Source organism: Dermacentor silvarum, chromosome 7, assembly GCF_013339745.2.
Source record: "Dermacentor silvarum isolate Dsil-2018 chromosome 7, BIME_Dsil_1.4, whole genome shotgun sequence".
NCBI lineage: Eukaryota > Metazoa > Arthropoda > Arachnida > Ixodida > Ixodidae > Dermacentor > Dermacentor silvarum.
The window spans coordinates 111,548,144-111,566,190 of record NC_051160.1 but is presented as its reverse complement, the minus strand read 5'-3'; the positions used below and the strand labels follow the sequence as shown (position 1 = coordinate 111,566,190).

At 43.1% G+C, this 18,047-nt stretch overlaps 1 long non-coding RNA gene across 1 annotated transcript in view; it reads left to right on the top strand.

The window, feature by feature from the left end:
* Positions 1-18,047, top strand: part of LOC125946926 (uncharacterized) — a 54,374-nt gene that overhangs the window by 23,618 nt on the left and 12,709 nt on the right. The gene's annotated exons all lie outside the window — the stretch shown is intronic.

Below are 18,047 nucleotides of genomic sequence, written 5' to 3'. Positions count from 1 at the left end.
ATTGCTTTTGGTACTGGCGAGGAACAATCACGTACACAAAACAGCCGTCATATGCATGTCGACATGCATATGACGGCTGTTTGCATACGACAGCGCCATCCACGCTTTGGTTCACAACAGTCAAACTTACGTCCACGAGATTCTTCAAATCGCTGATGTGTGAAAGCTAACAGACCCAAGGCAACCCCATTCTTGTATTCCTCGGACTTTGTAACAAAGGACCACGCAAAATAAACTACTATAACGAGACTATATAGCGGTATTAAAATCTGCGCGACAGACGCCGCGCGCATTGGCGTACGTAGCACAGTACGGTGGTTACGAGCAAGTGTCATGGCACCGACGCAACTAAAAACAAAAAATCAAGAAAAGAAAAGGTCGGATGCATGCAGACATTCGCACGCTTGTTTTTAACGCGAGAGCGTTGAGGGCCCCGTGTCGCCGAAAATCCGGCGTCGGCGTCCGTGGCTGAGAAAACAATCCCGAACCACCCCGACTACGCAGGCTCTCCGCATGGCGCAGAGTTGTTAGTCAACTAATTAAATTTCTCAAAGTAAAATCTGTCAGAAAGGTCGTAAAGTACGAGTTAACCACAACCTACCGGCATGATAGCGTCAGATTGTAATTTGAATGTACGAGAAAACATAATTCTGTTACGAGGAAACTCAAACACAAACCCCTTTTCCAGCATTTCTACCATACAACAGTGGCGCGCCCGGGTATATTACATGCAAAAACAGCATCCAGAGGGCGCTCGCCTCCTCGGCAGGTCAAACTGTGACTTAGCCTGCCTAATGCGTTTTGGACACACGCGCGCCTCGGGGCAACAGCAAGCAATGAATAACCTAATAAAAAAAGGTCCTAGAGCCTTCACATTTTGATATAAGACAGCGTATATTGCCCCTGTAAAATGTCTTCCCAGCAATGCATTTGTGTTTAAAAGTGAAGCCGACTTTAAGGGGATCGGTGTAAGGTTGTGGCGCTATAACGTAAAATGACTCCAAACTCTTTTGATTCCAATTTCTGCAATCAGCCTCCACGATTGGTCAAAACATTTTCGGGCCACACCCAACTTCGCCTGTCTGTCACGCGAGATCACGAAAACCGCGATAGCTTCCCATCTGATATAACGTGTACACACTAATTGTGCATGATTAAACCACACAAAAGAAAAATAATCATTCATGATTCGACGCCTTTTCACCATTAGCCCTCTGCTGTTGGTATAATGTTTTCTGGCTACGCCCACTTCGCCTGTCTGTCACGCGACGTCACAAAACCGCGAAAACTCACCACGTCAAAGTGACGTGTAGGCGAAAAAAATGCATTAATATGCCAAACAAAACTGAAAATTTTTTCTGGATAGCCACAGACTGCCCCGTTCCGAAAGGAATAGAAGATGGCTGCCCGCCGATCGCTCAGGCCTTCGCTACTCGCACCTGCCGTTGAGCATGTATTTATTTGCGCATGATAAACCTTTTTGCGTGGAAGTAAAACGCTATCGAGCCCTTTCGACACGTATACGACATCGCTATGCCAACTCTTCCTTGCTGAGGATCCGTTTTAGCGGCATTATTATCCTTCCATTGCACGCCGCCGCGATTTTCGACCAGCCACCGCAAGCTAAGTAAGGCGAAGCGGACCAATCGGAGAAGCCGGCACCACCCTCTTCATGTGGTTATCTATTTCACTGTGCTGGCTCGGCCCCATGGAAACCCTCTCCACTAGAGCGTGCTCCTCGCCTCTTGTCAGCTAATTAGATAACAAACGCCTCTCAGTGCAGGCAATGTTATTCGTTTTAAAAGCGAACAAAGGTGACCTCCTATAAACGAGGAGAGTGTTTGATTGGGTTGTTCAGACCACGACCTACTGAACTACAGACCTGCACAGATCTCCCTGCTCCAGCACGCCTGGTCTAGTTCACCCATTTTGCTGCTAGGGACAGAACGTACGAGCAGAGTGGCGCTAGTTATAACCTGTTCGCTGTCGTCTACTTCTGCGATCTGTTCCAGTGCTCGTGCCGCTATTTCTGCAGCCACAGATCGCTTACATTGTTTGTAAATGCATAAATTCACGAAAATAAAAAAGAAAGCAAAATTTCCGAACGATTGCTTCTCATTTCAATCACGAGGTACAGTAGGAAGAGCGGTGCAAGAAAGGAAAACAACGAGTACAGCCGGCAGACGATAACATTTCCTCCCGTTGCCTTCGCAGTACAGGAAAAAAATCTGATTACCAGAAGTAGCATGTTCTAGTACACTCTACCAGAAGATTCATAGAATAAAATATATTACAATAGAGTAATAAAGAAATACAATAATAAAGAACTTGATGTATTGATATAAACAAGGACATTTAAAGAATCACGCAGACGATATGTATACGCAGACCACACACAAACTGCTGGAATCTGCAGACGCTGCAGAAGCCATGGAACGCAGCTTGCTTGAGTTAATTACAGATGGGATAACGTAAACGATCACATTGTGGTATATTGCTGTGTGCCATCATGTAAATCAGAACAAAGCAAGGACTCTGGCATCAGTTTTCACAGTTTCAGAAAAGCTTTGCGATGCATGTTTGACGGGCCGAACAAACACGTAAACAATCACTCCATCAGTGAGTTTTTTTTTGTTTTGTTTTGTTTTTTCTTGTGTGGAGCGGCGCGAAATTTCTGCATAATAGCAAACCTAGAAAGAATTCGTGTACTATTTTACGCGTTCTTACATACCACTACAATGAGTACACTTAAACAATTTTGACATACTAGCTGTTGTCTTCGTAAGAAATTGTCACATATGCTAGCAGCCCGCTACAGAAGAGCAGGCGCACACATTCGAACTCCGCCCAGCCACCCGCCGAGTAGCAGACGAACAGGTTATAAAAGCGCCACCTATGGCCACCGGTTGAACGAAAGTGGGCGCAAGCTGCTCCAATAGAAGCCGGACATCTGTGCAGGTCTGTAGTTCCAGTAGGTCGTGGTTCAGACCACGCTGCGGGTCACCGCCCCATGCGTGCGTCGGTGGTTACGTAAATTTGACGTCAGGAATTTGGAATCAAAAGTTTGGAATCATTTTACGTTATAGTGCCCTTGATCTTTGTAAGCTGGCTTTCTCACGTTGTCTGTTGCAGTGAAGCCTACACACAAAGAACAATGCGATGCGAACGGGGCCCGATAACCCTATCGCGTTCCACGCTTAAAGGCGAAGCTTAAGCGTGCTCCATTTTTTTCTCGAAACGGCGCGAGCGCCTACACGTGACTCTTCTCTACCAATAGGCTTCATCGCCTGCCCTTGCTGGAGGGCCCTGGCGGAAAGCTAAATGAATGTCGCTGGCTTTATTTTTATTGAGGTGGCTTAGTGGCAGCAGTATCAGCTTGAGAAGCGGAGTTCAGCCAACGTTTATAATTTCGCACGGTGATGTTGCGGTAGTAGTAACTTGTATTTTAAGATACACGATACATTCCTTCATGTATCGCAAATACAGATACTCATAGACGTATTGGCAGACGTATCTAATATAGTATCGAAGATACATGTATCTTCAATACTGCCCAGCGCCGGTCGCAGGGCGCAGGCCGGCAACGCTCTCTTTCGCTTTCTGCATGGTTCTGGTGAATGATGCGATCAACCCTATTGAAAAAAATGTGAACGAGAATGTACGAGAAATAGTTGTACGCGATTATTGCTCCGTAGACTGTGCGAGAAACTCGTTCAGTCTGCGAGAACTCGTTGAGTCTACGAGAACCTCGTATAGTCTACGCAGCAATAATCGCGTACATTTCTCGCACACATGTGTACGAGATCGCGTTCTTGTCACTGAACGCGATTCTCGTACATTATGAACCAGTTTGTTTCTACAAGCTGAGTGCGTACAAGATGACGAGCTTGTATGACCTGCGAGAGTATGCACCTGAAAAAGATAGGCACCTCCCATTCATATTTAGTATAATGCAAATACAATTCTTGTAAACACAAGTGTTCATGCACGAACACTTGTGCTGACCTTACTGCAGTGTTGTGTTGCTGTAATGGTTTGTTCAGAAATCTGCAGTAAGGAGTTATGTTGAGGTGAAAAAAAAATGTCAGGTGAGGTAATGGTTTGTACTTGTTAATAAACAAGTACACTTTACACGGGTTCTTCAGCACACCTATTCAAGCTTACATTAATAGTGAAGTCCTCCGATTTTAAGCAAGAGCACGTCATACATCTCGCAAGCGTTGTTTATTGGACCTTGTAATGGTACTTCAATACACCCAGTCTGTTGACAGAAGACCACTGGAATGTGTTGCTTGAGTGAGAGCTTGGCCCGCACCTGAAAAAGTAAACAAAAGCCAACAGTTTTTTTTCACACATGCAATAAGATAACACATAGGCAAAAGCAGTTTGGCTGACATTCACACAGGTAAGAATGCTTCAGCATTCAGAACATGCGATACTCAACAAAATTTATTAAAAATAACTGGTTTCCTGCAATGCTTATGACTCCTAAGGAAACGTGCATTATAGTGTGGTAGAATAACCTGTCACATTAGCATATCACTGAAACAAGTGTTATTACAGTAAAAAAAGACATTATTTGAGTAATGCATAAATGCATAAAGAGAGCAGCATCAACAGGTCGAGCTAATTAAATTACTTGGAAACTGCTGCTCTGCCAGCCATAGTCAAAACCGTGGTGGCATAGTCGCTTTGGCATTGCACTGCTAAGCCGAATGGCGCAGGATAAAATCCCATGCAAAACGGCCACATTTTGATGGCAGCAAAGCGAAACAACACCCCCATAAGGTGCATTGGGCACATAGCCCCGGTGTTCAAAGTTAATCCAGAGTTCCCCACTATAGTATCTTAGAAGCGTGAATTGCTGGGCAGGCGACTGTGTGCGTGTTTGCTTCCCTCTGGTCCTGCGTCTTGGTTTTTTTCGCTGGTTTCTTTCGCCTTGTCCCCACTATAGTGTCCCCCATAATCATATTGTGCAGAAGGACTTGGTGTTAGGGAAGTTGCTGTTTGCTGAACGACATATTATAGCGCAAAGGCACAAATACACAGAAGACACACAGACACACGTCACAGGCGTTACTAGGAACTTCATTTGAAGCACAGCGAGATACAGTATATGTACTCCTCACAACGCGCAGGCGCACCAGCCACTTCATGCAGAGCACAAAGGGCGATTATCAGGGCTAACACAATCATTTTAAAGATCTAAAGAAAGCAAGTTCCACATCATGAAAACAACATAGGTCAACTTTCACAAGCACTACTTTTTTTCTTTTATGTAAAATGCTTCCAACAGCTCACGTGAGGTTTTATCTTTAGTTCTGCCCAGGATCTTCCCATCATGAAATCTCGCACGACAAGGACATGCTTTAAAGTGTGCTGAAAGATGCGCATTCAAATCTTTCATCGTGTTGTTAGCATGCTCCATCATTCGATCATTGATGCAGCAGCCAGTTTGTCCTACATAGGACTTTCCACAAGACAGTGGGATTTCATAAACCCCTCTCGTAGCACATCGCCAGTAAGGTGTGACGTGTTGTACTTGGCAGCCTACCTTAGATCTGCCCATTATGCGGGGACACGGGCCAGCATATTGGGAACAGAGAACACTACAAAAGCGGGCACACTGGTGAATGAGGCCAGAGCTGGTGAGCCGAGTGGCCAAAGACTGCAAGTTGTACCGTACGTGCATAAGTTGAGCCACAATTTAAAGAAAGTGGCGAACAGGCATGGAGTGCCTGTAGTGTTCTCTGTTCCCAACAGGCTGGCCTGAACGTGTCCCCGCATAATAGGCAGATCTACGGTAAGCTGCCAAGTACAACATGTAACACCTTACGGGCAATGTGCTCCCGGTGTGGTTTATGAAATCCCACTGCCTTGTGGAAAGTCCTATGTAGGACAAACTGACCGCTGCATCAATGATTGAATGAGGTAGCATGCTAAAAACATGGCGACAGACTTGAATGCGCATCTGTCAGCAAAAAAAGCCTGCCTTTGTCGTGTGAGATTTTATGATGTGAAGATCCCCGGCAGAAGTAAAGATAAAATCGCATGTGAGCTACTCAAAGCGTTTTAAATAAAAAAGTACTGCTTGGGTAAGTTAGACCTCTGTTGTTTTGTACGACGCGGAACTGGCTTTCTTTATATCTTCAAAATAATTGTGTTAGCACGGATAATTGCCCTCTGTTGTCTGCCCGAAGTGGCTGGTGCGCCTGCGCGTTGGGAAGAGTATATATACAGTATCCTGTTGTGTTTCGAATAAAGTTATTAGCAGCACCTGTGACATGTTTTCGTGTATCTGTGTATTTGTGCCTTTGCCCTACAATATGTTGTTCAGCAATCACATTGTGGTTTTGACAAATAAAACCAAAAAAATTTATTTAAAGCAAATAGTATTGCATAAGGCCAAATGCTTATATAGAATCATCTGACAGCAGCTACGTTTATCAAAATTTAATACTTTCTAAAACAAGAAACTTTCAGATGGTTTGAGCAAAAATCTACTTATGCCAAAATTATTGCCATTAATTTTATATGGCCAATTCCGCCTTACTTTCTTTTTAACCAAAATTATATATGCAGTGCAGGTGCTCCCCACACCTAAAGAAATTGTCACCGTTCCTTAAAGTGCATGGTTTTGTTTCAAATGACAGCACAAGTATGCTTTGCGATTGTTAGCCAATGAAATGATTGTCAAACTTCTTGAAATCACGGACTCCTGGACAGGATAACTAGTCACATTGGGCACCCTTTCATTAGTTTTTGTCCACAAAATCAAGCAGCTAAGGACATTACACTGAGTCTGCAACTGTTAGTGCATTCTGTTTCGTAATGATAATTTTATGGTCATTGACCCAAGCCAAGCCAAAAAAGCTCCCTTTCTGGAGCCGAGACAGGTTCCTGGATTACACCATGGAAGGTAAGCTCGTGGGCCCTTCTCCTGCTTCAGAAAGAGCTTACTGCTGGCACGTTACACGATGCAGCTTACTTTCGTCAGTGTTGGGTGAAGTGCCAATGTTGAAGTTGAGTCTTTTGCACAGAATGACAGTTTCAGGTTTAGTGGGCTTGTAGGAAGACAAGCTCAAGATAACTTCCTGGTTTGAACAGGCTGTTTTGGTTATAATACATCAAGCTTTCTTGTGACTGCCCGCACAGTTGGTCCGTTAGTCTCGCTGTGAAGTTGACATTCAGCTGTATTTCCTAGAAGACCCGAATAATGCTCTGCTCTAGTTCACACCCTGTTAATAATGCTTGAGTTTTCAAGCTCTTGGTTTTCTGTGAGCAATCTTGAACTCTTGCTGCCAGTAATTTCTTCCCAGCTGGCCGAATTATCTCGAGGCCCCACGCTGACACTAACGATGCTTTCAAGTGTAGACTTTTCAGGATAAAGTTCTTTGCAGGAAAGGTGGCACTTACAGATTTCTATTCTGAACGCGAGTGAGACGAATCAGTAAGTCTTGGTAGCAATGTTTTGTACATAAGTTCTGTAGAAGGTATTGTCAAGGGTTCGACGAAAATTCATTTAGCCAGGTAACATGACTATGAAGTTGTGGCGAATGACCAAGTGCTTATCATCCTGTTAGTGACGATACAATTTTTCGTAAAACGTTTAACTCCAACACGACTACACACAAGATGTAACCAAGACTTGCTTGTTCATTTCACTCACATCTTGAATAGCCACCTGTAAGTGCCACCTTTTCTTAAACCACACTTGCAAAGCCAGGAGTCTTATCCTGAAAAGTCTTCAATTGAAGACATCAGTAGTGTCAGCGTGGGGCCTCAAGATAATTCAGCAAGCCGAGAAGAAATTGCTAACAGTACAAGTAAAAGTATGCCAACAGAAAATGAAGGGCTTGGAAGCCGATGTATTCTTCGCAAATTGTGAACTACAGGGTCATTGTTCACGAGTTCCCGGATGCGTAACTCCATGCCAACTTCACGCCGACGCTAAGGAAACACCAGGGCAGGCAGTTGCAAGAAAACAAATTTAGTGCATGCTCTAAGAAAAATGCGGCCACTCAAACCATGGAAGTTATGTTTAACTTGTCTTCTTACAACTACACTCAACCTAAACATGCTGTTTTGGGCAAGGGAACAAACATCAACACTGGTGCCTTGCCTGACTCTATGAGAGTCATCTGCGCCGTGAATGGTGCTGTCAGTGCACTTCCTTCCGAAGATGAGGCCCGCACCTGCACTATCAGTGTGCTGTACAAATTGCAGAAGCACATCCCACAAGCTTGTCTGCCTAGCAAAGAAGCTGTGTGAGGCTCCGAAACCCATAGTACAACGAACGCAAACCCAAACCTCGTCCTTTCAACTCTCGCTTTATATTGCTGTGCAAGCAGTAAAATTCGATGGTGTTGGTAGTGTTCTGTCCTGTCACCTCCTTGCCTTTCCTATGAATTTTGTGCTAAATAAGGCCTTTTCTTGGTGAAAGAGTGCTAGTTTAAGGCATAAACCAGCTGCATGGCAGTTTGCAATTAAGGAGTGCAAACGTTTGCTGAAGATAGGTCTACGAAGAATATTTCAAAAAGAGCACCTTAAAAACACACACATGTATCTATCATCAAGGCCAACCCTTGTGTCTTCCATTTTAACACATTTCTCAAAACTCAAGCTCAAAACTGATATCCAGGTGCAAGCTCTCCGTATCATATTACCTTGTCAATGATGAAGCAAAGCACGCTGGTGCCTGGATGTTGTGGGACCAACTCAGGTGGGGAGATCAGCACTGATCAGCAACACAGCACAGTCTGCTTAAACTTTCTCTGCAGGCCCAGCCATACCTGCATTAATACAAGTGAGCTTAGTGTCACGTGAGTATAATATAAAAAGTGACACCGTGAACAAAGCAATCCTTGTTCGGTATACATATGAAAAAAATGTAGATATTCTCCATATAGCAAGCTTCACTTTGAGTAACAAATGCTGCACTATAAGAAAATTATGTTGCATGAGCCGTCTACGCAAGAAAATTAATTGAAGATCCCTTTTTTTGCCTCCCTCCTCCTCCTTGTGTATAGGTGGCAGTCAGGTTAAGTAAACTAGGCCAGACAGCCACATAGTCTAAGCAAAGGTGGTCACTTGTTGGGCCAATTACGATACCATAGCACGACATGCATTCTGCAGGCACTGCAATGTTAAAGCACCCATAAGCCTAGCAGCATTACCTAATAGGGCTAACCAATAAGTGTCCCCAGCAGCATAACTCGGCATGTCTACCAGGAGGCTTTCATTACACTTTGACAACTATCCTCCTACGGCTTGAGCCCAATTTTTGTCAACAGAAAACAAGCTTTAAGCACCTGCACAAGGGCACTTTAAACAGTACCACAATAGCTTCCTATCTAATCCCACCTTTAAAATAACATTGGTAAGTTCAGTACCATGTGTAGAACCAATCAAATTGTTCTGGAATCAAGTAAGCATCCACTTTTCATACGCGCAAACTCAGCAACACTACTACTGCCATATGGGCATTTTGTAGACAAAAACACCAAGCGCAAGAGCTGAAGCTTGGGCAAGTTGGTAACAGTTCATTTTGATGGTGTTCATGGCACACACATGCCAAAAGAATAAGCGACAGGCAGACAGTGAAAAATAACTGTCCTCTTTCACACTCTGTGTGTTCCTTAGTGCCTTGGAATGTGTGAGCTGTGAATGCCACCATCTGCCTATCCCTTATCTCCTTAGAAACTGTGCACTGTGAATAGCATGGAAAGGAACATAAGAGACCAGACAATGCTACAATAGATAAAGAAAAGAAAATATACTCTCTGATGCAACACGTCCTTTAAGCAACTTAATTTTCACCCAACATCCTAAGCCTGCCGTGCTTAAAAAACTCACTGAAGTTGCTGTGTATGACAACAGCTTGCTTTTACAAAAAATAGAGTTAAACTTATTCTATTATTTTTGCAAACTGGTGCTTCAGTACTGTGAAAAGGTGGTATTATTGAAAACCAGCTTAATTTTTGTGTAATAAAAAAGCCTACAGTCAGCTACAGAGATCAGGCTTGATATAAATCTGCCAGTCAACACGGTAAATCAATATTTCCATGACTGTGGAGGTAAAACGAATCGCTGACAAATTCCCGACACACTATACATGTTTTGGAGAAGACAGTGCTTTTCTACTGCAAGCATTTAACAGAGCCCCAGTGAATACAGTATGATATAACTTATTGCAGGACATTTCAAACAGATCCTCTTTACGGCTTCTTAGGGACTTGGGAAATGAGAAGTGCAGTGACATCTCTGAGCACCTCAAAGACAATACTGGTGATTACATGGCAACACAACTGCTGACATGCAAGATAACTTTCGGGCAGTGTTGTCTCATGCCACATCAATCAGACAAAACTTTAAGGGGACACTTAAGGGAAAAATAATTATTTGTGCTGCATTATGAATTACTCTTGCGCAAACGCAGAAAAACTCAGTTACCCAAAAGTAGAGGCTTGATAAGCTAGAAAATACACACGAACAACATACAGGTGGTGAAACCACAATAAGGTTCCCACACCTGCTGGCTGTCTGCTAAGGCCTAGTTAATTTGTTTTTGACAAAAATTGACTATATTGCAATCTAAAAGAAGCAAGAACTGAACTTAGCAATTTTGGAGCAAGTGTACTGAACAGCAACAGTCAAAATATACGAAAATACTCTGGAATGCATGATGTCCCCGAACATACGATGTTTCGCCGCAAAATTTGGCAGGAAATGCCAGTTTGACCTTCATTTTCTTTTTGCAATAAATAACCTCTCATCACAAAACTAACACAAAAAGAAAAAATACATGATGCGTCTAAACTGATTCAGTGTCTCCCTTTAGTATTCCTAAAGTTTAGTAGCCAAATGCGTAAGTTTGTTCGGTGAGCTATGTGTCCGGAGTCATTGTGTACACATTCAAACCACTTATTTTTGGCCTTGCTTAAATGTCTTTGTATGTCATGCAACATAAAACTTAAAAACAGGATTCACTGTAAAGGGAGAAATGAATGGGACTTGCCTAGTGTGACGTATCTGCACAAGATTAAGAGAAAAGTCACTTCATGGTCTAAATGAAAAAAATTAAATAAAATCACACTTTGCGTGGGTCTCACGTTATAGTACTACTCAAAATTTTGACAAGTGCTTATTCAGTCTGTACTTATCCCAAGAGCTTGGTAATGATATACGCCCCTTTTGCACTAATGGTGTCTGCGCCAAAGGGGCTAAGGCTAAATGTTAGGTAGCCACACACATATTAACAGTGAAATTCAAATGCATTATGACTTTTGTCTGCCACTTGTAATAACGTGTAACGGTCGATATAGCACATTATGATCCAATTATTGTAGGTCAGCATGGCCTGAGCACGGCGTGGCTAAGCACTCTTGTTAGGTGAGAAAGTATTGTTTCTGGTACTCTTTCGGGAAGCAGCCTATGCATTATTCAGAACAAAAACCTTGTTTCCCTGAGAATGTCAGACAATCGCATATTTCAAATTGACCATTCGAAATGCACACAAAGTACAGCATGGTTTTGAGGGTCCCACTAACTATTGAAACGCACATCATCCAAGTTCAGCAGTCAACATCATAACTAAGCTTGTAGAAGTGCATATTAGCAAGTTGACAGAATAATGAGAAGGTGAGAGAGATGGTCCCAACTATAAGAGAAGCAAAAGCAGAGTTCAAGCTCTCTCCCATGTCATATGCGGAAGGGCAAAGCCCCCCCCCCCCCATACCCAGCTTTCGGTTACACTCTCACCTGCAACCACGGCACTAGGCTGACTGACATGCGTAACCAGCAGTTTGTGATACCACATTATCAAACCTGCAATTTATGGGACATCAGATATCAGCTTCAAGTCTGATGCTATGCTGCTCTAGGTATGTATGATGAACTGACTTCACCTAAATGCTATGCTTCGTGGTTTGTTGCAAGCTTCGGGAATTAACTTATTCATTTATAAACATACCTCATAGGCTCCAGCTGGAGTACTGCATAAGGTGGTAGGAAAAACATTGTGAGCCAAATAAAGAACATATAATAAAACAAGTAAAAAAAGAAATAAATACTCTTTCACACTGTGGTTTCTTATTTGGCAGCTAGCTTATAAAAGTGAGCAGAAACGTATCCATGCTGGTAGTGCTTTAGAAGAATAAATAATAAGAGATTAAATAGAAAATTCAAACACTTTCAAGCCACCTTTCGTGGTTTTTTTCTTTCAACGTCCCTTTAGGAATGGGAATCAATGAACAGCCCCCCCCCCCAAAAAAAAAAGAAAAAAAGTGTAATACATGATTTTTGACTACCTAGAGAAATAAATCTAGGAACACAGAATCTGTGCAGGCATGTATGTAAGGAATTAAGTGCAGTAATATTTGCAATAACTTGCAATGCCCTTCTGCTTTCATCGGGCAACTCATAACAAGACATAAAAGGACATATGTGCCTCAAAACACACTTCCCCGAAAAATACGTCACTATACAGTCAGTAAGTAGCATATCATGCATATCTACTCAAGCCCCCATTATACTTATCTCAGAGGAGGCTACTTAGGTATATTGATTAAACTGAAGGTAGGCGATATTTTAAAATATACAGTTCAAGTAGCATTTGAATATTATGTCGAAACTGGAAGTTATGAATATGGCATCTAAAGCAAAAGTGTTGTACGTTATGCCAAACCTGCCAGCCTGTGAACTTTATATTTTGAAAAAATCCTAGACACAATGCTGTGTTGGAATGTCAGCATGTATTTTCTTAAAGTTTTCTCTCAGCACCTACATTGTTCAATAGACACATTATTAACCATGAACTTGGAACAGCAGAAACTGACAACATTGTTTTTTGACCAGTGTGCTTTTATCAGTGCTTTTGCTGTTGCCGATTTAGCCGGCTTTACGAACTTATCTCAATAAGCTCGTCTAATACGGGTGTCATACAGTGCACTTTTCATTGCGATCAAGCCCAATCCGGATCAAATGTCTCACTCGTGATTGGCTCTTTTGCGCAAGCTGCGCGAGGAAGCCAATTGCAGCAACTAATTTTGATCTGAATCGGGCTTGGTAGGAAGTGCCCCTCTGGTATACTCGTTAGGGATTTTGCATTGCTAATAAAGCAGCGCAAGTGCCATCACAATTTATTGTTTTACATGCAATTTTGCAATCTCATACCACCCCATTTTTCAAGATTCTTACAACATATTCCCAATAGAATTTAATTCTCATAACTCAATGCAACAATAGTAAAATTGTAGAACGAGTCCAAATTCGTAAATCTCACCAAAAGATTCAGGACCGATGGCACGTATGAATTATACCAACAGAACCTAGAAGTCATAAGTAGCAGTGACTGTTTTGTACACACCTTGTCAAAGCAAGCAGATCAGATTTCGTGTCGGGCTGCTCAGACTGCATTTTGCCACAGGCTCCCATGTGGTGCAGAGATGCCTCCGTCTCACGAAATCGTGACATCGCTAAACAATAAGAAATGTTCAGTTTATTGCAATCACTGCTGAAACTGCAAACTTGTGATTTAACAACACCGCGTTAAATTGTGAAAAGACCTCAGCCAGCTACATGGTTGTGCAAGTATCTCATTCTGACATCACGGGCAGTTATTTAACCTGTCAAATGCACGAAGACATACAGAACACTCAACACAAGAAACACAGGTTGTCTTGACAATCTATAAGCAGAAAAATTTGCATACAAGCTAAAATGTGCTCATGAGTCAGACAGAGCAATCCGGTGCCGTCTCGCGCAGATGTTAGCTGTGAAGACAACACGTCAACGTACTTCTAGAAATATATATACCATTTCTTGCTGAGAAATTACTTATAGAAGCAGTGAAATTCGCGGCATCAATTTTTGTGCCTGTTGAGAGTAAACGATACTCGTCGCTAGTGTATTTCATAACAGAAAGCAAAGAAACAATAGATGAAGCTCTTGGCAACATCCTATACTTGTTTGAGGGTAATTTTCATAAAACGTATCGCTAAATGTGTACTACGGCATTAATAACAAACATTAGGAAATCACTTTTATAATTTTTGTCGCTGTACTAATCATCTTGTGCTCCGCCTAACAAGGCACACTACACGAACTGTAAAAATGCGCCAAACGCCGGACTTACCTTTCGAGACATACTCGGCAAACGCTCCTTCTTGTCAGGTCCGGCGGCATCGACTGCACGAACTGTCCTTCCGGCATAAGCACTGTCAAATTCCGGATGAACGTAATAGTACAATTTCCAACGCATTCTTCCGCGCACTGTGAACCGCTGCGAGATCGGCGAGAGTACCAGAGGCTGCTAATGAGCCGGGAACAAAGAGCGTGAATGAACAGAACTACGATGACCAACAACGCCGCACTGCACGAAAGATACAGCTAGCTAGCAGTGTTACACAGGCCCAGGGGCTTAGCGATCGCTGATGCGCACAAAAAAGAGCACATTTTCTCTCGGCAAAGCGTAAATATTGTGGGCGTTTATTACGCACGTCTTCTTCATCTGTATATTATCATCATCATCCTACGTTGCGCTGATTACTCGGGCCGAATAAACGTCGTGCCAACAGAGACGTCATAAGTGGTGGAGGTGCTCTTCGATCCTCAGTCCTCTGCCCGCTCAGTTTAAACTACCACATCGACCGTCCGCAAGGAAAATATTCATGCAGCGCTCACATACCGACAGCCCAACGTTTCTAGACTGGTAACATTTTGACAGCCGAACACGGGAAAATGATTGCATTTCGTCATGATAGAGGCACCAGAAGCTTTGCAAGAGCCGGATAAACGTCATGGCGGCCATATTGTTTACATCGTCGTCTACCGTTTTGTCGTCTCAGGCAACGTTGGTCTCTGGCTCCTCGGCACGGTGCTCCACTGTATTCGTGCATGATCGCATGCATGGTGGCGGCTGGTATTCACATGTTATGCGAGTGATGTGGCGTGTTTCAACAACGTTTCTTTCAACATCGAGGACAGCAACCTGCGGAGCAGCCGTATCAACCGGTCAGGGCCGTTAAATTGCAGCATATCGTGGTATTGTTTGTGAATGTTTGTGAATTCAACAAGGTGTTCGTGTTTTAATGCGGCGTTATCGACGACGCATTTGGTGTCGAGTGGCGTCGTCGACGCACTTTGTTCTGGCTTGTGTACCGTTTTGCGGATGTGTATAGTTCATGAAGAGTGCCGTCTGTGCATCGGACGCTGCTGCCACGCCGGATCTATTTCCGTTCTAGCCAACGTGCGAGAACGTCCGCACTGTCTGTTGCGAGTGCTTTCGGACACTGCTTGTGTTCTGTTTTTGTGTGTGTGTGTGTGTGTGTGTGTGTGTGTGTGTGTGTGTGTGTGTGTGTGTGTGTGTGTGTGCGCGTGCGTGCGTGCGTCCGCGCGTCTGATATGCGTCGTTATTGTGTCAGCGATTTGCAAAAGTGTTTTTTCAATTGTTTCCGGCTTGCGCGAACGCCAGGATATGCTGCATGTTCGTCATTTAACGACCCTGCTTGAATGTAGGGACATTGACATTTTGGTCGTTTCGAGGTCAGCTTTTAAGGAATCACAAAGCGTTGCCTTGCTCTGAACCATCACTGCACGAACTACTTAGTTATTTCTCCGTTAATTTCAAATTCAGTTTTGTGTAGTATATACACAGATAATGCTCCCTTGCCACGCTGAACTCGTATTTGCCACGGTTGAGCGGCAAATAGGAGGTTTTTTTTGCTACGTCAAGCTCTCTCAGCATACAGTGCACAAGTTGTGAAAGACTTAGTGCAAATAATTTTTCAAGCAGCAATTGGGAAAAATGTGCTGATCGTATGACAGCATTAGTGATTGATGGTTATGTAATTTAGTTATTTTTTCTGTCAAAGTGCGATAGATTTTGGCTGCTATTATGGGTATTTATTGATCAATATATTTACACTAAGTTTGTGGTTCTTTTTGTTTTTTACATGTGGGAATGCATGGCCAGTTTTTGCCTGCCTGCTACAGTTTGGGATAAACAGGCACTAACAACCTCTTAAAATGTGGGCAATAAAAAGTGACTAGCAGATTTGATAGTCTTGTGGGGGCTGTGACATAATTAGTAACGCGAACAAGACTAACAGAAAAAGGTGGGATAGGACAGAGGGCTCTGTCCTGTCCCACCTTTTTTTTCCGTTGTTCGCACTAGTCACAGCAACTGCATCAACACCAACTAACCCAACTTTCTTCGTGAATTACTCGTTTTGTGGGGGGGGGGGGGGGGGGGGCACACTTAGCTGTTTGGAAAATGTGCAGCTTGAAATTTCTGCATTGCCACGTCTGACTGACAGCTCTGACGCAAGCAATATGATTAGGGTGTGACAAAGCCCCTGCATCTTCTGTTACTGATCAAACTGCATGCAATAAAATCATTTGCCAACTCGTCCTTGTTGGATGTGTTTTCAGTGAGCTTTAATCGCATTGCCAGCTTCTTTTATTCTGCATAAAAACCAACATATAGCATTTTTTTCCGACACTGTGAAGGTACTCAACCCTATATTGCATTAAAAGCTTCGGGTGATCCACTCTGAACAAGGGACGTACTCTCGGAAAACAGCTTTTGGCTATATCACTGTCAGTGCGCGCTTATTGGCTGGTTGAGCAATGCGTCACACGAAGGCAATAGTATTGCCGTAAGCGATTATCCGAGAATATGTCCCCAAGTGAAAATCTTTGCATCATTAGGACTGACATGAGCTTTGATGGGGATGTGTGTGTCCATTATATGAAATTGCATAAATTCAACACTAGAGCTCTTATTCACTCTGCAATTGATAAGCTATATGTGGCACAATGGTTCGACGTCATCATACAGCACATTGATTATGTCCTTGCATGTGCTACAAACGATTCATCATAAAATCTTGCTGTCATTCACGAGCTTTTGTATACACTACGACTTAGGTGCATGTACTTTGTATGCAATTCGTAGTCATCGGCAAAGATATCGTTGCTCATATGACTACAGTGCGTACACATCACACGCTATCTCGCACACCTCGTACATAATCTCGTTAGGTTGGCGCAGCACATCGCACACATCTCGCACATGCATTGGCGTAGCACCTCGCATAGATCTCGTACACTTCGTGAAGTCTACGCAGCTCATGCGTATAGATCTCGCACATTTTCTACGATATCTTGTGGAATGTGCGTAGCACATCGCACACTTCTCGTCAATTCTGTGCGATATGCATACATCTCGCACATTTCTCGCACAATTCGCGTACAAAATTTTCAATACGGAACTGTTTTATGGTGGCCTTGTAGCGTCGCTTACCAATGAAGATCGGTTGTTAGCTTTTCTTCTGAGTGCTACAGACGCAAAAAAAAAACTCGCAATACGCGCCAAGAACAAGAGAAATGCATGCTTCGCATGCAATAGCTAAGCAGTCACGTGAGGTAGTCCAACTCCGCACTTCTCGATTCCACTCCTCACGCCAGAAGGTGGCGCCACGCTTATTCCAAAACATCTGCGCAGGAGGCGTATCGCTTTCGCCCTTGTCACATGACTGCGCATGCGCCTCACACTGTGCGTCCCCCTGATCGAGTTGGCATTTTGGTATAGCTTGTGAACGATGGAGTGAATAGATGTACATACATATATCAACTGCACAACAAAGTTGGTACTTTCGCCGCAGATAAAAGTTATACATTCGAGACTCATTATACACAATTACATGGGTATGTTGTTGTGCGCGAGAAAAACAATGAAATAACCAACAACTAACAACAATGTAATACAACATAAAGAACATATACACAGCGGCAAAACAAATAAAGAATGCTCTTATAAACGAAACATGTTCTTTACGTGCGTAAGTGACGCCGCAGATGGAGCTGTTTTTAAGATATTTTAAACAAAAATTTTTTATAAATATTTGGTGGCCCCAAGCCAAACGATTTTTTAAACCTGGGTGACCGACGTTTTAATATCGTTAAAGAGAGTTTAGGTCAGCGTCTTGCTATCTCTCGATGCTGGCATTGTAGAAGAAGATTACATGCGTTTACGCGAAGAAAGC